We start from the raw sequence: 24058 nt of genomic DNA on the forward strand, positions 1-24058 counted from the left end.
TTTTTGTTATATTTATAATAAAGCAGTTGTAATGATCACTACATTTTTGTGAATTTGTATTGTTTCTCTCATAGAAAGAACTTGCAAGTGCATGCAAGCAAATGGAAAATGATATTCAGTTATATCAAAGGCAGTTGGAGGCAAAGAAGAAAATGCAAGTTGATCTGGAGAAAGAATTACAATCTTCTTTTAATGAAATAGCAAAACTCACCTGCCTTATAGATGGAAAAGTTCCAAAAGGTATTTTATAATTTCAGACTTACCTCTTTGCAAATCCAACTGCCTAAAGGATTTTGCACCTCCATTCCAATGATTAAAAGTCCATTGTTCTCTGATGTTTGTAAGTAGCCTAATATTAAATTTCAATATCATTTGGTGTCAGTATTTATAAGTGTTTCCATGGACTTCAAATTATAAAGGTTTAAGAATTATTTTTCAAATGAATTGGACCCGATCTTGAAAAAGGCGATTCAAGAACTTTTAACAATTGGATTACCTGTTGACCAACACTGGTTCTTTCTTTAATAAATTTTATATAATCTGATTAAGTAATCTAAGTTTGTATGTAATTTAAATTGTCCCAATAACTGCAAACTGTTTAATTTACCAAAAATATCCTAGATTTGCTCTGTAATTTGGAATCAGGAAGAAAGATTACTGATCTCCAGAAAGAACTGAATAAAGAAGTTGAAGAAAATGAAGCTTTGCATAAAGAAGTTAATTTGCTCTCAGAGTTGAAATCTTTACCCTCAGAAGTAGAAATGCTAAGGAAAGAGGTAAATATGTTTTTAAGCAAATAACTCTTACTTTGAAATAAAAACCCTTGCAATATTGCCTTAAATATTTTGCCATAGTTTGTTTTAAAGTAACAGTGAAGAGACTGTAAACATTTGACCCTGCTTGTTAGGAACATTTTCAAAGAATATGTAACAGTATACTTAGTAATGAGATCCATGTAGGGGCCATTTCTATAGTCCTCAGATGTAGTGCTTTTCAACAGAGATTGATGGCCCACCCTTAGTCTTTATCTTTTTTGGTGCTGTTGCTGTGGTCATATCACTATGTTGAATAAAGGAGAGTAAGGAGGTAAAGAGGGTGGCATTGATGAAGTTTTAGAGGTTGACGTAAATATTGCAGCCTAGTGAGCAATTCCGGAAACCTTCTGCCAGCCTTTCCTTTTTCTGCCTTTCTGAAAGAAATAAAAAGGACAAGAATTTGAGTACTTACTACATGGTGAGCATCATGCTAAACAACTTTAGCAACGTTATTTAGTCATCCTAAAAACTCTTTAAAGTACATGCTGTTTTTTAGCCCAACACATAGTTATGGATCTAAAAGCTGAGTTACACAGACCTGCCTCCTACCCTGAGCCTGTGGTTACAAGAGCTCTACTGTCTCGCTCCCTCTCCTTTGTCTCAACTTTGGCTCTCCTCTCTTTTTCCCACTTCCTTCTCCTTTATCTTTCACAATGATTAAACTATTTATAAGCTGGATATTGTTGGTTTAAATTAATTACTTAAATAATAGTTTAAATTTAAGTTATTTAAAATTTAAATTATTCATGGATTAAGTTTCTGGAAATCTGAGCTGCATTCAAAGCCTTTAGAAAGAAAATAATAAGTCAAATTCTAAGAAAAACCATAAGATGCCTGAAACACCATAAAGTTAGAAAACACTTTAGAATGATAGATAAGGAAATAAAGACATCCTAATTAAGTGTTTCTTCTCCACTCAATCCTTACTAGAACCCAAACAAAACTTTGATGGTAAAGTTAAGCAGGATAATATATTGTTATAAAGATGTGACAATAAAAATATTACCTTTCCTCAGTCAAATCTGTGCTTAATTTCAATGTCTTTTTTCTTTTTTGCAGATAAAGCTTTTCTTTTCCTGATAACTGCTGTAGTGGATCTTATATTGCTAACATAGCTAAATTTTATTTCTTTTCCGTAGATAAATGACAAATCTGAAGAGCTCTGTAAAATAACATCAGAAAAAGACAAATTGTTTTCTGAAGTAGTTCATAAAGAGAGTAGAATTCAAGATTTACTTGAAGAAGTTGGGAAAACTAAAAGTGACCTAGCAGCTAGCCAGTTGAATTATAAAAGAACTGATCAAGAATTCCAAGATTTTAAAAATCAACATGTTGAAACTGAGCAAAAGTATAAGATGGTCCTTGAGGAGAATGCAAGAATGAGTCAGAACATAGGAAATCTCTCTAAAGAAGCTCAAACACTTGGTTTAAGCTTGGATGCTTTGAACATGGAGGTTGGTACAACACACCCTCTATGGAAATGGTCTTTAGTTTTCTGGGGTTTGGCTTCTATATAGATGCCACAGAATGCTCTGCTTCTCACAGTAACTTTTTCTTATTTTAAAGCTTTCTTACAAAACCCAGGAACTTCAGCAGAAAACAGCTGAGAGTCAAGAAAGGTTAAATGAAGTGAAAGAGCTGAAGCAACAATTAGAAAGTAGAGATTCTAGGCTGCAAACTGTCGAAAGGGAGAAAGCACTGATTACTGAGAAACTTCAACAAACCTTAGCAGAAGTAAGAACCTTAACCCAAGAAAAAGATGGCCTGAAACAGCTCCAAGAGAGCCTGCAGATTGAGAGGGACCAGCTCAGAAGTGACATTCAGGACACCGTGACCATGGTGAGGCTTTGACAGAGTAAACTGAAAACTCAGAGCCTCTTCAAGACGTTCAGGAGCCATCAGTTATTATTTATGATCAAGCAGTAACTATAAAGTTATTGTCATTGTTTCACATTATTCTAATTGAAATTGTGTTCCCTTTCTCTGACAAAGAACATAGATACCCAAGAACAATTACGAAATGCTCTTGAGTCTTTAAAACAACACCAAGAAACAGTTAACACACTGAAAATGAAAATTTCTGAGGAAACTTCCAGGAATTTGCGTATAGAGGAAAACATAGGAGAAAATTCGGATGAATTTCAGGAAAAGGTAAAGGGTATTTCTGTTCGAGTTTTCATATACTATATGTGAGCTTTCTCCTTAACTTCAGACACTTAAGTACATAATGGTGACCTCAATCCTATTGATTATTCACAGTGAATAACTAACAACAGTTTACAAGATTAGCCCTAGTGTCTTTGAAATAACTTCAGATATAACTGCTTACAATCAGTTGGAAAAGGAAAAGGCAAAAATGTTAGTTCAAACTTTGAGCTGATATTTTCCGAGGCCTGGTGTATTTTAAACATCTTTAAAAGCCCCTTTGAATTCTAAGAATGTAAGAAAGATTGAGTGCTTATTATTACTTATGGGTAAAATATTTGTTTTATATCAGATTTTGTGTACTAGTTGAGAGTTCACTATCGATGTGTGTGTCGTGTTCATGTCTGTTTCTAGAGCTGTGCTGTGCTTAAATCTCAGCTTATTCTAGGCAGCATGGTTCGTTTTGTCCTGAAACCTGGGGAGAAGAGCTGCTTTGTTATTTAATTATATACAAGAAAGGCTAGGATGCTAATGATGATTTTTTAAAAGGGAGGTATATTAGTCTGCCATCACAAAATATCATAGACTAAGTAGCTTAAACAACAGAAATTTACTTTTTCCCAGTTGTAGAAGCTAGAGGTCCAAGGTTAAGGAGCTAGAAAATTCAGTTTCTTGTGAGCCCTCTTCCTATCATGCAGATGGCACCTCTCCTCACATGGCCCTTCTGTGTGTGAGCCGAGAGAGCTCTGGTTCTCTTCTGCTTCTGGAGTGGACACCAGTTCTATGGGGTTAGGGCCCCAGCCATATGATCTCATTTAACCCTAATTACTCTCCTTAAAGGCCCTCTCTCCAAATACAGTCATTTTGGGGCTTAGAGCTTCAACATGTGGATTTTGGGAGGACATAATTCAGTCCATAACGGGATTGCCTGTAATTTTATATAACTGATTTATTTACAATGCATTTCTACTTTTCAAAAATACCTTTTATATGTCAGAATTTTTTATACTATTTTTCATTGTTATTATACTTAATACTATTTAATCCAGAATAATTACTACTGGGAATTTAAAACGTTCACCAATAGGAGAATGGTGAAATAATCTTTCATACATCCATAGCTTGGAGTAGTAGTCATTCATATATATATATATATGTATAAATTTATTTTTGTTTGTTTTGTATCTTTAATTGTGGTAAAATATACATAGCATAAAATTTACCATCTTTATCATTTTTAAGCAAACAGTTCAGTAGTGTTAGGTACGTTCACGTTGTTGTGCCACCAATCTCCAGAATTCTTTTTATCTTGTGAAGCTGAAACTCTATACCCACTAAACAATTCCTCATTCCCTCCCTCCTCTAGCCCCTAGCAACCACTTTTCCACTTTCTATCTCTCTTAATTTGGCTACTCTAGGTACCTCACATAAGCGGAATCATGCAGTATGTTGTCTTTTTTTGACTGGCTTATTTCATTTAGCATAGCGTCCTCAAGGTTCCTCTATGTTGCAGCATACATCAGAAATTCCTTCCTTTTTAGGGCTGAATAATATTCCATTGTATGTATATACTACATTTTGTTTAACCATTCACCCATTAATGGGCACTGAAGATTGCTTTCACCTTTTTGCTGTTGGGAATAATGCTGCTATGAACATGGTGTACAAATATCTCTCTGAGACCCTGCTTTCAATTCTTTTGGATGTCAGATTTACTGGATCATGTTTTTTATCTTTTGAGGAACTGTCATACTGTTTTCCATCATGGCTGTACCATTTTACATTCCCACCAGCAGTGCATAAGGGTTCCAATTTCTCCAAGTTCTCACCAACACGTATTATTTTCTCCTTTTTTCACAGTAGCTATCCTAATAAGTGTGAGATGATATCTCATTGTGGTTTTTATTTGCATTTCCCTAATGACTAGTAATGTTGAGCATCTTTTCATGTGCTTGTAGGCTATTTGTATATCTTTACAGAAATGTCTGTTCAAGTCTTTACTCATTTTTAAATTGGATTGTTTGGTTTTTGTTGTTGAATTTTAGACATTCTTTATATAGTCTGGATATTAACCCTTTATCAATTGTGTGACTTGCATATATTTTCTCCCATTCCTAGGTTGCCTTTTCACTCTGTTGATTGTGTCCTTTGGTGCACAGAAATTTGTAGTTTTTATGTAGTCCAGTTTATCTCTTTTTGCTTTTGTTGTCTGTGCTTTTGGTGTCATATTCAAGAAATCATTGGCAAGATCCACTTTATGAAGTTTTTCTCCCATGTTTTCTTCTAAGCATCTTACAGTTTTAGTTCTTATGGTTAGGTCTTTGATCTACTTTGAGTTAACTTTTTTATATGATGTAAAGTAAGGGCCCAACTTCTTTCTTCTGCATGAGATATCCAGTTTTCCCAACACCATTTGTTGAAGATACCATCCTTTATGATTGAATGGTCTTGACATCCTTGTTAAAGATCATTTGACCATATGCAAAGGTTTATTTCTGGGCTCTGTTTTCTATTTCATTGGTCTATATATCTGTCTTTATGCCAGTACTGAGCTGTTTTGATTACTATAACTTTGTAGTAAGTTTTGAAATCAGGGTGTGTGAGACCCTCAGCTCTGTTCTTTTTTCAAGATTGTTTTGCCTGTTTGGAGTCCCTTGAGATTCCATATGAATTTCAGGGTGGATTTTTCTATTTCTGCAAAACACTATTAGGATTTTATAGGGATTGCATTAAATTTGTAGATCGCTTTGGGTAGCATTGACTTCTTAACAATATTAAGTCTTCCAATCTGTGAACATGAGACGTCTTTCCATTTATTTGTGTCTTTAATGTATTTCAGATACATTTTGTAGTTTTCATTGTACAAGCCTTTGCCATCTTGGTTAAGTTTATTCCTTAATATTTTATTCTTTTTGATGCTTTTGTAAATGGATTGTTTTCTCTATTTCCTTTTTTAATTGTTTATTGTTAATGTATAGAAATGTAATAGAGTTTTGTATAGTCATGGAATTTCTTTAAAGTAGACATTATCTACAATTGGAAAATTTCCAGGATACATTATTAAATAAAAACAGATACATACTAAAGAACAATTCAGTAAGATCCAACTTATGTAAAGAAACCTCTATATACCTTTATATACTATTACTCTATATAATGAGCTTCTTTTTTCCCATTTACTCTGGGGTACAATATTCCTGCCTTGGAAAAGGAGCTTTCTCTTCCTCTCTCCCTATGCTTCAGTCATTCTTTCCTAGAAAGCATTTTCACTTGCTCTATATCTTGTATTCTCAGTTTATCTATATTTTGGGTCAACTATGGGCCAAAGGCACTTGACCTTGATTTAAAATTTATAACTTCCACTTTTATAAGGGGAAAGGTTTTTCAATAGTTTTTTGAAAATAAATGCACAGTCAGTAGCCGCTTTTAAACAAATGCAAAATGCAGTCACAGGGCCCCATGAGAAGGAGCAGTAGAGGCGGAGTGAGGGAAAAGGAGAGTTACACTCACTGGACCAGCCAGTCTGTGGTATTAAGTTCATGCTGGAATCATCTGTGTTGATAAAAGGGTCTAACTGGAAATTCTCCTGGGCCATTCTGTTCATCAGGGTTTCTGAAATCTGGGATGCAATGCTGAGGTGAGCTTGGTCTTGTGAAATCGTGTTCATGCTGGAATCACCCATGAGGATAATGCAGTGGGTCTAGGGATTTCCAGATAAACCTGTTTATCAGAGCACCAGAGGGCAGCCTATGATAGCCTAGTAGGTCTATCATGAAGCCTCTAGGAGTGCCCGTTTTCAATCCTGCTTGATGTGTCTCTCTCTGGAAATGAGTTTCTCTAGTGTGTCTCAACAGAAATTTTAAACTTTGTGATTAGTAGGCTTATTCTCATATAAAGGACACAATTTTTTTCCTTATTTAATAATTAGACCTATTAGATTTGCTCATAACCATGGTAGCTGGAATACTTTCTAGGCTGAGTTCAGTTTTGCACTTTGTCTCAATCTGCTTTGTTTTGTGTACATTTCCATATTTAGGAGTAAAGATGCAAGATTCTGAATTATAGTAGCTGACTGACTAATCCCAAAGACTCTGTGTTCCTGCCTTAATTTCTCCTGTAGTTGTAGTTAGCTCTCTGCTCATCCTTGTAGAAGCTCATGCAGATTGCCAAAAAGAAGGGGCTAACCAAATGAAATATGGTTTGTCTGTATCCACTCTAGAGAATTGAGCAACTACTAAAAATTATAATTTGGAGATTATGTAACAGCATGGGAAAATGCATATCATCTAATCTAAGTGGGAAAGAAAAACTAAAAAGGATCTTATATGTAAAGTAGTCATAATTGCAATGTTAAAAAAATTCTTTTAATAGAAGAAACTCTGGAAGGAAATATTCCCAAATTCTAATAGTGGTTGTGTGAAGTTGGTGTCATTGGATGATTTTTTTTCTTTTTCTTTTTTTTCTAATTAAATATAGATTATTATAAAAACTTTTTAAACATCTGTGACCAATATTCAGCTGAGTGTTTTTACTGGGCTAGTATAGGATTATATGGTGATACCCTAATTTCATACTGGTAACATCAATCTTTGTCTCCTTTTACCAAGGAGTCCATGTATCAGGTTACCTTTGGTTAAGACTTATTTATGGATAAATGGATTTATATAACATGCTTTTCTTAAGCAGTATATGAAAAATATGAAAAGGTGAATTATGCTACTATAATATGAAATATGTTTCTAACAAAACTCTTTTGCCCTCTTATCTATAATAAAACTCTGAAAATAAAGATTTGTTAGTAGTAGGGCATAAGTTATGGTTTCCAGCTTTTGAAGGAAAGAAATAAAGAGGGAGAGTTTAAGCTGGCTTACTCCTTCATAAAGCCAGGTTAACCCATCGTACATGAAGATAGTTGTGAATTATCTATAGCTGTCCACATAGCTCTTACCAGTGAACAGGCACAAGAGCACGAGCTCTGGAACCAGACCACTTGGATTCAAAGTCTGATAACTTCTCTGAGTGACCTTGGGCAAGTGACCTACCCTCTCTGGGATTCAGTTTCCTTGCCTGTCAAACGGAGATAGTAATAGTGCCTACCTTGTAAGGTTATGGGGAAGATTAAATGTGTCACTGTGTGAAAATAGTGCCTGGTACATAATAAGTAATAGAAGTTTGGCTATTTTTATTATTAAAACTGTTACTAAGAAATTCTTCTCTAATGTATTAATATTTTAGATGGTTGGCATAGATAAAAAGCAGAGTTTGGAAGCCAAAAAAACCCAAGTGCTGATTGCAGATGTTGATAATGAGCTAACTGAACAACAGAGAAAGATATTTTCTTTAATACAGGAGAAAACAGCACTGCGACAAATGTTAGAGAGGGTTACTGCAGAAAAGGAGCAACTGAAGACTGACCTGAGGGACAGTATTGGAATGGTGAGATTCAGCAATGTGTTTTTGTCTTTGTATGTTTTAGATTTTTACAACTTTATTGAGGTATAATTTCCATGCAATAAATGTATCTGATGTGAGTGTCCAGTGTGATGACTTTTGACAAATGTCTCTACTTGTGTTCTCTCCACCCCAGCAAGTTCCCTCCCACCTCCACCCAGGCAATCCTGATCTCATCCTCTGCCCCACATAGTCACTGTCCTGATGTTTTCCACCTCAGCTCACTGTCTCTTCTAGAACTTCACACAAATAGAATCACACTGCATGTGCTCTTTTGTCTCACTTCTTTCTACACTCCTTTTTACTGCTTGGTAGTCTTCCAGTGTATGAATAGGCCACAATTTGTTTAGCCTTTCTCCTGTATTGATGGAAATTTGAGTTATCTCTACTATTTGGGTATTTTGAATAAAGCTGCTATAAACATTCTCATACAAATGTTTTTATGAACATATATTTTTTATTTCTCTAGAGTATGGATCTAAGTGAAATAGCTGGGTCATAGGGAGATGTATGTTTAGCTTGGTAAGAATTTACTAGGCTGATTTCCAAAGTATAGTTGCACCGTTTTACATTCTCATCAGCACATTAAGAGAATTCTGATGGCTCCACATCCCCACCAACACTTCATATTATTGGTGTTTTTAATTTTAGCCATTTCTATTGGGTGTAACCTTGTTTTGATTTGCCTTTCCCTAATGACTAAAGATGTTGAGCATCTTTTTATGTGCTTATTGTGTATCTTTCTATAAACTGTTCTCTCAGTGATGTGTTGTATAGATTTCAATGTACAGATCTTGGACATATTTTGTTAATTGGTTCCTAAGTGTTTCTATTTTATTTATGCTGTTGTAATTTTTCTTAAATTTCATGTTTAATTGTTAATGTTTGCCAATATTTTCAAACCTACTTTAGTTTTTGTTTCTATATGTGGGGGCAATCTAATGTGTAATAGATTGAAATTAATATTTTCAGAAGTTTGCTATGGATCACAGTAGACCCTGACCTTTTGTGTAATTTTCCATGTTTCTTAGGATTGTCTGTTTGGTCAAAGAGCTGAATGTAAATAAGAGTACAGACAAAAGTTGTATTTTCTTCTCGGTATCTGTCTTGTAATGTTTTTTGGTCTTGATACTTGAGAATGTCACTCTTTAAGCATAATAACTAAGATTAGTCCAATTCATGCTAGCAAAGGACGGCTGCTGTTTTGAGCTTGCTCAAAATCAAAGCCATCCCAGCATATGAAAAGCCTATAACCTGCAGTCTCATCGTCTATCGATGAAAGCTTAGAAACAGTCTCTTTTGGCTTCAGGGTAGAAAACAAGCAAACCTCTTATGATGGAATACTAAATCCAGTTCTAATTCTCGTGGTAGGAATGTAAGTTGAGCAATAAAGAAACAGCATAAGAAAGCAGATTCTTGGCATTTACATGATCAAAATAGACTCACTTTCTTTTTAAGTTAGTCTTTTCCAATATAGTTTGCCATGATTTCTCCATTTTCAGGCTGAGGTAAATGCTGATTTTTACCTGATTTCCTAAATGTAAGCTAGTGTCATTTAATCTCAACTTTTTAAAAATTCTAGACCATTGAAAACCAGGAAGAATTAAGAATTCTTAGAGGTGAACTTAAAAAGCAACAAGAGATAGTTGCACAAGAAAAGAACTGTACCATAAAGAAAGAGAAAGAGCTTTCTAGGACCTGTGAGAAACTGGCAGAAGTTGAAGAAAAGCTAAAGGAAAAGGTGAATTTTTAAAGTTATCTTCCTGGCCATATTTCCTGACTAAACTTTTTTTTTTTTGGTGATAAATTTTGGTTCTAATAGACCTAAATTCCAGAAATAGAATGTACCTCCCAAATGAACAGCTCTCAATGCTAATATTTTGGACAGTTTGAACTCACACTAGGATCTTAGCTAACCTCTTTTGTGTGTATTATATTATCCTAGAGTCTTTCAATGAGAGGGGGCCTTGGTTCATCTAAACTACTCATGATGTATTCATTCATTCATCAAATATTTATTGAGCATTACCGTGGGCCAGGCACTGTTCTGGGCACTTGATATACATTAGTCAGTAAAACAAAGCTCCTGCCCTTATATAGAGCTATATTAGTCATTCTCTAAACTCTAAGATTTGTCACTATTACCATCTCTTAGATGTTTGCAAGTTCCTGAATTATTTCTTTTTTAGAAGTAAGGTGCTGTTGTAATATAATTGTGTAAGAGCTAAGACTGTTAGAACAATTGTACTGCTCTAGTAATTCTAAAATGGACCCACTGATATCTTTCTGTTTATCCTAAGAACAGTGCTACATGCATTATAAATAGCGTAGTGTTTCCATTGTGCTTCTGTGGAATGTTTTTTTCCTAATATATGTTCTCTTAATTCTCATCCCTTTCACTATAACCTAATTGAATTTACTAAAACCTCCTGTCTATTTCATACTCCTCCCAAAGAGGTGATATCAATAGGCTTATGTAAAAGTTAATGCCTCAGTGTTTGTGTGGGCCATCCCCTAAAGACCTTATTGGAACTAAAAATAAATTATCCAAAAAGGTTTTAAGAGATGAGGAATTACAGTTTATTTGCCAGGTACATCTATATATTTAGTCAGTCTCTTTTCTTTTTAAATTTTTCGCATTTTTACTTTGCCTCCTTGATTAACCAAGTGACACTATGTTAGTTTCTTAGGACTTCTGTGTCAAATTATCATAAACTTGCTGGCATAAAAACAATGGAAATTTATTCTGTCACATTTCTAGATTCTCGAATTCCAAAATCATGGTGTCGGAGGACCATGCTTCTTCTGAAGGCTCTAGAGAAGAGTCCTTCCTTGCCTTGTGCTATCCGTGGCTCCCGCTGTCCTCGATAGTCCTTGTTCTGTAGCTGCATCACTTCAATCTCTGTCTCCATCTTCACAGGATCTTCTCTGTGTCTCTGTGCGTCCTTTCCCGTCTCTTATGAGGACATTCTCATTGGATTTAGGGCCCAACCCTAGTCCAGTAGGGTATCTTCTCAATCCTTAACTAATTACATCTGCAAAAACCCTCTTTCCAAATCGGATCACATTGAGGTTCTGGGTAGACTTGAATTTTGGGTGGGACCCTCTTCAGCCCAGTACAGACACTATGCCTAGAAGCTGCTTTACTTTCAGTGCTGCTTGTCTGTTTCCACTAGGGTAGTGTGCAGGGCTGTGATAATGATTCTCTCAGTTTGGCAAAGTACATTTTACATAAGAATTTTAAGATAATATGGCAAAATGGTAATAATAAAAACTTTATTTCTTAAGAGCCAACAACTCCAAGAAAAACAGCAACAACTTCTTAGTGTACAAGAAGAGATGAGTAAGATGCAGGAAAAGATGAATGACGTGGAGAATATAAAGAATGAATTAAGGAACCGAGAATTAACGTTGGAACGTATGAAAATGGAGAGGCTAGAGTTGGCTCAGAAACTCCGTGAAAATTATGAGGACATAAAATCCATAACCAAAGAAAGAAATGATCTACAGAAATTACAAGAGTCCTCTGAAGTAGAGAGAGAGAAACTTAAAGAATACATAAGAAGAATTGAAGTTAAGGTCAGTTAGACCCTTTTCTTCATCTGTTGTGTTTCCTTAAAACTGAGCCAATTGGGAAGGGGGGCAGTGTTGAGATGATGTTGTTAAAATATTCTTTAAACTTCACATGCTAATAAAGGGTCTGGAAACAAAAGAAGAACTCAAAATTGCTCACATGCATCTGAAAGAACACCAAGAAACTATTGATAAACTCAGAGAAGTTGTTTCAGAGAAGACAGATGAAATATTAAATATGCAAATACATTTAGAAAACACAAATACTGCCTTAAAAGCACAGGTATTTTTTTAAAGTTGTTATCTGAGTAGCTGAGAGTTTGAATCAGGTCTTTTGTGTAAAGAAACAAGATATGAGTTAGCCTAAAATTGGAGACAAGTAAAGATTTGCCTATTAATTTAGAAACTATTATTTAGCTTTTTATCAAATCTATCTATATCATAATTTATTGTATGCTTATCTCAAGATCCAAGAACTTCAGGAGAAAGAACATCAACTTCTTAAGGCAAAAAATGATCTCAAGGAAAATATGCATCAAACAGAGCAATTGAAGAAGCAATTAGAGGCCCAGAATTCAACTCTGGAAACTATAGAAACAGAGAAGTTCAAATTGACTCAGAAACATCTTGAGAACCTTGAAGAAATAAAACTTGTTGCTAAGGAAAGAGATGGCCTCAGAAGAGTGGAGGAAACCCTCAGAACGGAGCGAGAGCAGCTCAGGGAAAGCCTGCGAGAGATGGAAGCTACAGTAAGCGATACTCCTTCCCTCCCTCGTGAGGAAGCGTGGGCTTTGCTGACAGCAGTGAGCCCTGCTTTCACATGATGGTGCTGCTGGTGTGAGTGAACTGATAGAAACTTTTAGGCACGTAACTTGGTATTGTTCTTGAAAATTGTAAATTCTGTAAGCAATATTTTCTTCATAGACTTTATCCTACATGTATACTTAATCAATTGTTAAGATAAAGAAATATATATATATACATACACATATATACACCACAGTGTTGTTCATTGTAGCAATTTGTAATAAAAAATGGGATACAATCTGAATGTCCATCAGAAGGAAACTGGGTAAACAAGAGCAATATGTCAGAATACTATGCAACACCTAATAAAAAAATGGAATAGATTTGACCGTCCTAATATGGAAAGCCCAGAATGACTCTTAGGAGGAAAAGCAAGCTGTAGAATAGTGCACATATAACATGTTTGCCTCTGGAAAGTGGAAGCAGGCTGTGGGAGGTGGGGACAGGGAGGAAAAGCTTATCACTTTCTAACAACAAAAATACAGAGTAAGAAGTAATAGTTTTATTATTTTTACTAAGAAAATATGTTATTTTCATTAAAAAAATACTAACATTTTAACATTAAGATATGTCACTGTTCTCAAAATTTCTCTAATGATGAAGAATCTGGAAAAACAAGAGGAACTAAGAATTGCTCACATGCATCTGAAGGAGCACCAGGAAATTATTGATAAACTCAGAGGGATTGTTTCTGAGAAGACAGATGGAATATCAAATATGCAGATGGATTTAGAAAATTCAAACACTAAATTACAAGAAAAGGTATGGGGGGAGGGGAGGGTTATTTGATTGGCTGTCTGACTTATTTGTGCCTATAATCCTCTGGGGATATGAAATAGTTTAGCCACATTGGAAGACACGTTGGCAGTGTTTACTGACACTGAACATGTACATGCCTGTGGCCCAGCGATTATAGGTATGTACCTGAGAGAAAAGAACGCATACTTCCACATAAAGATATGTACAAGAATGTTCATAGCAGCTCTAATCATAATAGTGGAAAACTGAAAACAACTCAGATGCCTTTCACTGGGAGAATGGATTTACACCTTGTGGTTTATAAGTTCAAAAATAGGCAAAGTCACCTAAGATGACCAAGGTCATGATAGTGGTTGGCTGTAGTAAGGGGGCACACAGGAACTTTTTGGGGTGCTAGAAATGTTCTATATTTTAATCTGGGTTGTTATTACATAGATGTAAACATATGTCAAGAATAATTGAGCTATACACTTAAGATTAGTGCACTTATGTGTATATGTACATGAGTGCATCTATATACATGTGTATATATGCACAAGTATATATATGTATCTATATGTACACTTGTGTGTATATGTACATATGTACACACTTGTGTGTATATTATATATACACTTACGTATATAATCTCAAAAGAAAATAAATTCTGTGTGGAATTATGCAGAATATTAATGAGTGACATTAGAAGCCTATTGTCTTAATCAATTTAGAAACTATTCTTTATACTTGTCTTAAAAACCATCTGTATCCTGACATGTTATTTTATGATTATCTTGATAAGATCCAAGAACTTAAGGCAAATGAACATCAGCTTTTTAAGTTAAAAGAAGATGTCAGTGAGACACAGAAAAAAATGTCCGAGATAGAGCGATTGAAGAAACAATTCAAGGCCCAAAGTTTAACTCTGGATAAAATAGAAACGGAAAACTTAAACTTGGCTCAGAAACTTCATGAAAATCTTGAAGAAATGAAATCTGTAATGAAAGAAAGAGATAATCTAAGAAAAGTGGAAGAGGCACTCAAACTGGAGAGAGACCAACTGAAGGCAAACCTACAAGAAACCATAGCTAGAGTGAGTTATACTCTTTCTTCCTGTCCAGCACACATATTTTTAATACAAGAAGCTTCCTTCTCTTTTAAATAAATGATACTGTTGGTGAAAAAGTAAATGTTAGAGCCTTTTAGGGAGACAGTTTGACAATATCTTATTAAAAATTTATCAGCATATACGTTTGTTACAGCAATTCCATTCCTAGGAATTTATCCAACCAATATATTCACACATTTGGGCAGAAATACAACAGCATTCACTGCAGCATTGTTTGTGGTAAACAAAAGCTAAAAGCAATCCAAGTGTCCGCCATAAGGCACTGGCTAAGTGGGGTTTGTCTGTATAAGGGAACACTAAGCATAAGAATGGGACACTTTTTCTGTGACGTTGATCTAGAAGGGTGTCCAAGGGGTCTGAAAGGAGAAGAGCAAGCAGCCAGTTCAACAAGGAGCAGGACTAGGATGGGCGAGGTGAGGGACAGGGTCTGTACTCTCTATCCTTCCATACTGTTCTGATTTGGGGGTGGTGTGTTGGTGGTTTTTAACTGTGAGAATGCATTTTTTTACTTTAACTAGTTCATCATTAAGAAAAGATAATGTGCCTTTATATTATCATATTTCTCAATTTCTTCTAATAATAAAGGATCTGGAAACACAACAAGAACTGAAAATTGCTCGTATGCATTTGAAAGAACACCAGGAAACTATTGATAAATTCAGAGAGAGAGTTTCAGAAAAGACAACCCAGATTTCAAATATTCAAAAGGATTTAAATAAGGCAAAAGATGAATTACAGGAAAAGGTATTGTTGTTTTATTCTTTTGGGAGTAGTTGTGTCCAAAATTATTTGTAGACTCAGCAAGGAGATAGAAATAGATATATAGACATAGATATGTGCTTGTATGTAACAAATAGACTATTTTCCGTCCTTGAAGGAGTTCTGTTTGCATTCTAACTTGTTTTATAATTATCTCAAGATCCGAGAACTTCAGAAAAAAGAGCTTCAACTTCTTAAAGTGAAAGAAGATGTCAGTAAAACTCATTAAAAAATGAATGAAACGGAAGGATTGAAGAAGCAGTTTGAGGCCCAAAATTTATCTATGCAAAATGTGGAAATGGATAACTTACACTTGACTAAGAAACTTTATGAAAGCCTTGAAGAAATAAGAATTGTAGCTGAGGAGAGAGATGAGCTAAGGAGCATAAAAGTCTCTCAAAAATGGAAAGAGACCAATTCAGAGAAACCTTAAGAGAAATGATAGCTAGAGCGAGTTCAGAATCTACCCCTATCTAGTAACTATTTATAAGAAACAAGCTTTTTTGAAAAGGGTAGCAATGTTTTTACTTTTTTTTTCCGGGAAATTTCTACAAACGGAGGATAATGGGAAAACTATTACTATAACTTTTCACACAAACAGGCAAGTACAGTTTTAAAAGAAGCTAAAATCTATTTCAGAAAATACCATTTTAATTCTTTATTTTTAAGAAAAAATTTGTTAAATAAGCAGACTATTTTCTTTAATGAAATTTTAAAAGAGTTTTTAAACCAAGAAATAGCATTATTCTCAATGGAGAAATAGTTGAAGGATTCGATTTACAAAAGATTAAATAGCCCATCTCTCTATCTCTACCTGATAGGGTTAGACGTGGGCTCTTGTTAGTGACATTAGAAGGGAAGAAGGCAAGATGAATACAAAAAAAGAAATTGAACTGAATCCTCTAAAAAGTAATGTAAACTTCAGATCAATAAGAAAGTTTATGAAATCTATAAAAATCTTTTTCATTCTCATATTTCAATAGTGAAGAAAGAATAAAGTGGAAAACAGTATCATTTGCAATCTCAATAGAAACATCAGACACTTGGGAATCATATTTATGTGGACCCTAACTAAATTTATAAAGAGATTTAATTCATTCAACCAATAATCATTGAACAATTAGTCTTCTGGGTACTGCAGTAAATAAGATAAACAAATGGGAGAAAATGTTTTGTTTTGTACTTGTAGTCAGAAATACAAAATGTAGGCAGGGTATGAATTTTCTGGTCCAAGGTGCTGGGAAGAATATATGAATGGAGCTTGGAGCACCATGGACAGTACAGACAGTCGTGCTAGCATGTTTAGTTGGCAATAATTATTCTAATGCAGAGATCTGGAAGAGTAGGAACCAGAGATAAATCTAAAACCTAATTTGCAGCTATGAAGGTTACAGGAACAGATTCTGTCTCCAAAAAATATGTGGTTCTCCCACTTTTTTCCCCAATGAGTTGAGGTTACTCACTAAAAGACTTCATGATACTATTATTCATTTTCTGACCATTTTTTACATTTTTTTGTGTTACAAGTATAATATTTCATTCCATTATTGAAATAATGTACAATGTGTAATTGAAAAAGTAAATGATTAGACATTATATATGAATGGAGTTATAGCTGAAGCCTTGTTTATTTCTTTCCATCCAAGCAGGACCAACAGAACATCAAAGAGGTATTAAAATATGAAAAAATGTTGCTATGTGATGGAAAACAGCACCTTACAGAAAGCCTGAGAGAAAAGTGCTTTAGGATAAAAGTAAGTGCCCCTGTTCAAATTACAAATAAATATTGGGGCCCTTCCAAAGGCCTGTGGAGTCACAGGCACCTCTATGGAATGAATAGATAATGCTCAGTATTCTTCTAAACTTCATAATCTAGTACAGATATGTGTGTGCATACATGCATACATACACAAACAAAACAGTGGGGTTTGGGGCCGGCCCTGGGGCCAAGTGGTTAAGTTTGTGCTCCCGCTTCGGCAGCCCAGGGTTTCCCCAGTTCAGATCCTGGGCACAGACATGGCACCGCTTGTCAGGCCACGCTGAGGCAGCATCCCACATTGCAAAACCAGAGGCACTCACAACTAGAATATACAATTATGTACTGGGGAGGCTTTGGGGAGAAGAAGAAAAAAGATTGGCAACAGATGTTAGCTCAGGTGCCAATCTTTGAAAAAAAACAGTAGGGTTTATGACTTTGAGGCTTCACTGGAAAGGTGGTATTTCAGCAGATACCTGAAAGGAGTCAATGGTTGAGACATACAGGTATCTGGTGGAGAGCAGAACAGGCAGGGAGAACAGCAAGGACAGAGCTCCTGAAGCAGAAGCTGCCTAGTGGGCTCCAGCAACATCAACAAGGGGGAAAGCTAATGAGAAACGAGGTCAGAGTTAACAGGAGGAAGCAGGCTGTGGGGCTTTTAAAAGACTTTGGGTTTTACTCTGAACGAGATGTGGATCCACTGGAGAGTTTTGACCACAAGAGAGACATGGTCTGACTTACATTTTAAAGGGATAGCTCTGATTGTTGTGTTGAAAATTAAGTGATAGCAGGAAGACTATTTGAAAGACTAATTTCAGTAATCATGCGAAGATGGTGATGGCTTGGCCCAGAGAGGTAGTAGTGGAAGCAGTGAGAAGTGTGTGGATTCTGAACATGTAGTGAGGGTAAAGCCAACAGGATTTACTGTCACCCCTATTAGAACACAAGATCCCTAAAGACTTCTGTGTGTTGTTTATGGCTGCATCACTTAGCACAGTCCTGACAGAAGTCAGCCTTCAATATGTATTTATTAAAAGTACAAATGAATGACTAGACAGTGCTGCTCCAACCATAAGGTGATTCCTCCTAAGACCAAAGGCAAGAATCCCCTCTCCAACATCCCAGATTAATGAACATCTATCTAGGTTTTCCTTAAATTATTAAAAGGAGAGCTCATTATTGTCAGAAGCCCCTTACTCTATTGTTTAGCACCCTGAACTAAATATGTTAATACCCGATTGAATGTAAAGTGTTCTTCCACCTGTGCCCTGACCAGCTTGTCACCTGTCTGGTCTCTAGAAAGTTGAGCTGCTGGGCCTAGGCCTAATGGGTGTCTGCCATACACAAGGCACTAGACTGGGTGCTTTACCTCATGAGACAGAGTTTATTGTTCCATTTATAAACAAAGAAATTGAGGCCCAGGAGGAAGTTTAGTCATTGCCCAAGGTCACACAGCTGGTAAATTGGTAAAATTAGGATTTGAAACCAAGTCTAAGTTTAAAACTTGGGTATAGAAGCATTTCTACAAATGTAATTTTATTTCCTTTAATTTATAGTGTCTGTATGTATTTTATAGGTTATATTTAGATATTATCTAACATTTTACTTAATTCCCTAGAAAACTTTGTGGAAATTATTGTAGTCTTCATTTTGTAGTTGGGAGAATGGCTCAAGGATTTCCCCAGTCAGGAAGTGACAGGGCTAGAACCTGAACTCTAACTCTGATAAAAGGTGAGAAATCTCAGATTCTAGGCAGATAATAGAACGTAGGTCATGTGATTTGTTGTCACTCGTTTTGATGCTGGCTCAGTGAGCTGAGGAGTCGAAAGAAACATTTCTTGGACTCTCAAGGTCTGGCAGTAGTGCTCTTTTATTCAGGAAGTAGCATGGAGTAGCATGGGGACAGGACCTATGGGCAGTGAAGAGCTGCAAACATGGGTTGAGGGTAGGGCTAAATTTATAAGGCATAAGTATGTGAGTTGCTTCTTTACAAGACAAAGGAAAAATTAGGTAAAAAAAGTATCAGTGCAGGTGGAGTCTGGTTATCAGGTGGTCTTATAACTTTGGGTAAGAATCAGATTGAATGAGGTCAGGATGTCCCATGCTTCTGTGAGGATGATATAGATTGGTATGTAGGCCAGGAAGCCTTGGGCTTTTCTCCCTGAGGCATCCTTGATCCTCATCAGTTTTATCTGCTCACTCACACCACCTATTGTCAACAGAAGCTAGCATTCAGCCTTGAGCTACAATACATACTAGATTGAATTCATGCAAATTTCTCTTCCAACTTTGTAAATGTTCATTCAAATCATGGATGTTTAGAAGACTAAAAGAAAATGTATCAAAATGATAACAATGGTTGTTTCTGGTTTTCTTTGTTATAGCTGTTTTATAGAGGATTAGAATTGGCCACCCCAAGATATATCTCTTTGGCATGAAGATTATTTTGGGCTGGTTACTTTCAAAAACTGCAGACATGAGAGAAACTCTGAAAAGTAGAAGTTACCCTTTGTAAGAGACATTTCCATTTGTAAGGGAAATCTCCATCTGTAAAGATGTCTCCCTCTCTGTACCAGGAAGAAGGGGGATGACCTTACCTCTAGAAACTCTTATCAATGCGGAAGGCAAGGACTTAAATCTGCATAATAACCTTACTCTTGTTTACTGTACTTGTCTGGTAACCTCCCATACTGACTCCCCCTACCCACAACATCCTCCTTTGTCTTTAGCTGAAGATGATATTTAAGGTGAGAGCTTCCGCCATTTTGGTGAGTTGCTCAGTTTTCCTGGGTCTCTCCCATGTATACATGTTATAAAGCTTTGTTTAATTTTCTCCTGTTATTCTGTCTCATGTGAATTTAATTCGCTGTCCAGCCAGAAGGACCTAGAGCGTGTAGAGGAAATATCTTCCTCCCCTACAGTTTAAACTTCTTAAATTTCCACAATGATTATAATTATTTCTATAATCCAAAATCGACAATAACATTTTCTTTTTGTTTTTTATACACAAAAGTCTCAATTTATTTCTGCCCTATAGAAAGTGTTAAAGCATAAATTTTGTTACAATTCCAGAGCTAGGACTACTTATTGTTAAAGTAGAATGAATTATTAAATTGAATGAATTCTCACTGCCTTTAGGAGCTTCTGAAGAGATACACAGAGATGGATAGTCATTATGAGTGCTTAAATGGACTCTGCCTTGACTTGGAGAGGGAAATTGAAACCCAAAGAGAGCTTTCAATTAGAGTAAAAGCAAACCTCTCACTTCCACATCCACAAACCAGACAGATTCAGAAACTTCTCACTGTCAACCAGAGATGTTCCATGGAGTTCCACAGAGTCATGAAGAAACTCAAGGTACCACCTGTTTTAGTAATATCTTTGTAAATATTGCCATTAATTTCAGTTACAAACCAGTATATTTAAGTCCTGCTTTGGGAGTTGGTGTATTTGCTAATTAGTACATTTGCTACTGAATTAAAGATGGCATGGGTCTGAGAATAGCATGTGCAGGATCCTCAGTGCATCTAGGACCTGCTCATTCAACAAAACCTGAGCTCTGCCTTTGGCCTTAACAATGTGTCAGGGTGCTGGGGAGACAGAGATGAGCAACCGCTAAATCTCTCCTAGTCCAGTGGGTGAGGCAGACATTTGAACAGGTGAGAAGTGCAGTAGTGGACAATGTCCTGGAGAACAAGTTGAAGACAAGACTGGACTGGAAGCTGGGCTCAAGCAGTAAAGCTTAGAGTTCATTTTAGAGATGAGGAGGGGTCACTGGACAGTTATTTTAAGTGGTGGCAGTAATGTGATCAGGTTGCCATTGTAGAGACTTCACTACAGACAAAGAAGAAATGAGTCTGCAGGGGATGATAAGCCTGGTGGCAGAAAGAAGAGACAAGAGGCAGTTACAATTGTCCTGATGAGATGTGATGGGTGACAGTACTATGGGGGAAGGATTCATAGGGATGGAAAGGATGAAAGAAGTTAAAGAAATATTTGGCAGTTTACAATAGTAGGTCCATGTGCTTGACAGTGGAGGGAGGGGAGGGAAGTTCAGACTGAGCCACAGGATTTGGGCTTAGCCGGGTTTGTGGATAGTGGTGCCATTAACTGATAGAAAGAAAAAACGAAAGGGAGAAGGCAGGTGAGGCAGGAGGAGAGATCTGGTGTTTAATTTGAGATGTTTTGAGATAGAAATACCTATAATGGAACATCCAGGAAGAGAAACCAAGTAGGCTTTTAGTTGTGAATCTGAGGTTTGTCAGGAGAAAAATCAGGACCACAGATAAAGATGTGGGATCCATCAGCATTTGGTGATAGATAGTACAACAGGTGTGAATGAGGCCACCCAGAAGCATAATAGAGTGAAGATAAAAGAGAACTCTGGAAAAGATCAGTTCTCAAGAGGCAGTAGCAGAAAAGAGAGCAACACATGAGTTTGAGGTTGGAAAAGTCAGAGAGATAAGAGAGAACTGAGCAAAAGTGCCATTGGTCAAGTCAGTGGTGGAGAGTGTGTCAAAGATGAAGTGGTCAAGAGTGTCAGATGCTTCAGACAGCCAGAACATGAATGAAGAGATCCCCTCAATTGTTGACAATAGAGCTTACTGGTGACCTTTGTCAGAGCAGTTTTAGTTGAGTGGTTAGGAAAGAGGCCAGATTGTAAATTGTTAAGGAATGGTGGAAGTTGAGGAAGTAGGAAGCGGTATCTTCCCTACCTAGGTAGATTGCCCCTCAGGCTCTAATAGTCTTCAAAAGCCTAACAATCAGATATCCAGAACTTATTCATGAGGTCCATAGAACCAGGGCATTCAAATTCTTGTCCCCTTTAAGCCACACTTGACAGGTAAGTCCTGAGGCAGGGCACACTCACGTTGGCCACCCAGCTGACATAGGCAGGAGAGGATGTTGAAATGAATCTCACTGGGAAAACTGCGTGATATAATTAACCAAAAGGAGGCAATAGAAAAAGGTGGGTTTATAGGGAAAGGCATCATGTTACATTGTAAACATATTGAATCTGAGGTAACTGTAGGACATCCCTGAGGTAGCTCCAGAAGGAAGTCAGAAATAAGAAACTAGAGGTCTGGAAGTCACTCTCCGAAGACGCTGAGAGTAGAAACTTGGGAATAGAGAGAGGTTCTTCCCTTCTTCCTCACTCCTCAGAGGATAGAGACAAACAAGACAAGCCGCCCCACCTCTTAGTCTTGAGAGTTTAGAACTTCCTCTAAACGTGATAAAAGTTTCATTTCCCAATTTGTTTCATGTTTTCCTGCAAGTATGTGTTAAGCTATGTTACAAAGATAAAGGAAGAACAACATGAATCCATCAGTAAACTTGAAATGGTTTTTATTGATGAAGTGGAAAAGCAAAATGAACTGCTAAGTAAAATGCAGCATCTTCAACAAGATGATGATGTACCATCCAGAGAATTAGGGGACCTCCAGTTGAGCCAGAAAATGGATCTACATATTGAGGTATGATTTATTTAAAATGGATTTAATTAGATTTTAAGTCTTTTTATCAAATAGAAAGGTACCTCTTCATGTGCTTAGAGTCATTTTCATTTATGAAATTAAAAACAGCTTGCAGAGGGGCCAGCCTGGTGGCGTAGCAAGTGGGTTCCTGTGCTCTGCTTTGGCAGCCTGGGGTTCACTGATTCAGATCCTAGGCGTGGACCTGGCACTGCTCGTCAGGCCATGCTGTGGCAGTGTCCCACAGAGAAGAACCAGAAGGACCTAGAACTAGGATATACAACTATGTACTACTGGGGCTTTGGGGAGAAAAAAAATAGGTTGCAGGATGACAGCTGGCCAGATGTAAAGAGTGCCAAGTCATAGACTAGCCTCCTTTCAGAACTACACAGATATAGAAAAGTAGACTTAATATCAGCAAGTAGGATTTTTTGGAAGCCCAGAATAAGTTTCCAAATGCCTTCTAAAACTTCCTAGATCTGTGACTGGGAGTCACAGACATTTGTATTGTAGCAACCCCACATGGAGTGTCCTGCTCTCACCCAGCAGTGTGAGGCCCCTGCAGTTCCCAGTATGCATGCAAGGCCTGCTGTATGCACAGAAAAGCTGCATCCAGAAGCACTTCAGACACTGTCACAGATTCATAGTTTCGAACAGGTTTTAAAAATGCCAAAAGGCAGAATTTGTAGATGTGCCTCTGTTACATAGCCTATACTGCCAAAATTTTATTATTTAAATTAGAATTATATTTCTAATATAATGAGGATAAATTAGAATTATGTTTACTTCAAAATATTAGAAGTGAAAGTTCAGTAAGGTTATTTTCCCCTTTTTATGATATTTGTCTGATATTTAGATAAAAACTTTCCTAAGATTCAGGAGATTCAATGCTTATTTTTCACACAGGAAATTCTCAAAGATTTTTCGGAATGTGACTTCCACAGCGTAAAGATGGAATTTCAACAAGTACTGAATAATAGGAAAGAAATGACCCAGTTTTTGGAAGAGTGGTTGAATACTCATTTTGATATAGAAAAGCTTAAAAATGGCATCCAGAAAGAAAATGATAGGATTTGTGAAGTCAATATCTTTTATAATAAAAAGATAATTGTAAGTAGTACTTTTTTTGTGCTCATTCTTTTTTTTTGTTTGCTTTAATTTTTCTGCCTCATTCTTAAAAAGACTTAGAGCAACTTAATTTTAAGTATATTTTCTTTCATTTATTTGTATATGCTTCTTTATTTTTTTATTTGAAAAAGAGTGACTGTAAATGTGTTCTTCCTCTAACACATTTTGCTTCCTTAAGGTAATTAAATATATCAACTTGTAAAGAAGATAATAAAATGTTGCAGTATAACAATCCATTTCCACTGGTGAAACCTCAAATCTTGCCATTTTCCTCTGTCCTTTCTCG

At 36.3% G+C, this 24058-nt stretch overlaps 1 pseudogene; it reads left to right on the top strand.

Annotated features, from left to right (window-relative positions):
* Positions 1-24058, top strand: part of LOC106827334 (centromere-associated protein E-like) — a 79574-nt pseudogene that overhangs the window by 37172 nt on the left and 18344 nt on the right.

The sequence above is a fragment of the Equus asinus genome, unplaced genomic scaffold (genome assembly GCF_041296235.1).
Source record: "Equus asinus isolate D_3611 breed Donkey unplaced genomic scaffold, EquAss-T2T_v2 contig_803, whole genome shotgun sequence".
Classification (NCBI taxonomy): domain Eukaryota; kingdom Metazoa; phylum Chordata; class Mammalia; order Perissodactyla; family Equidae; genus Equus; species Equus asinus.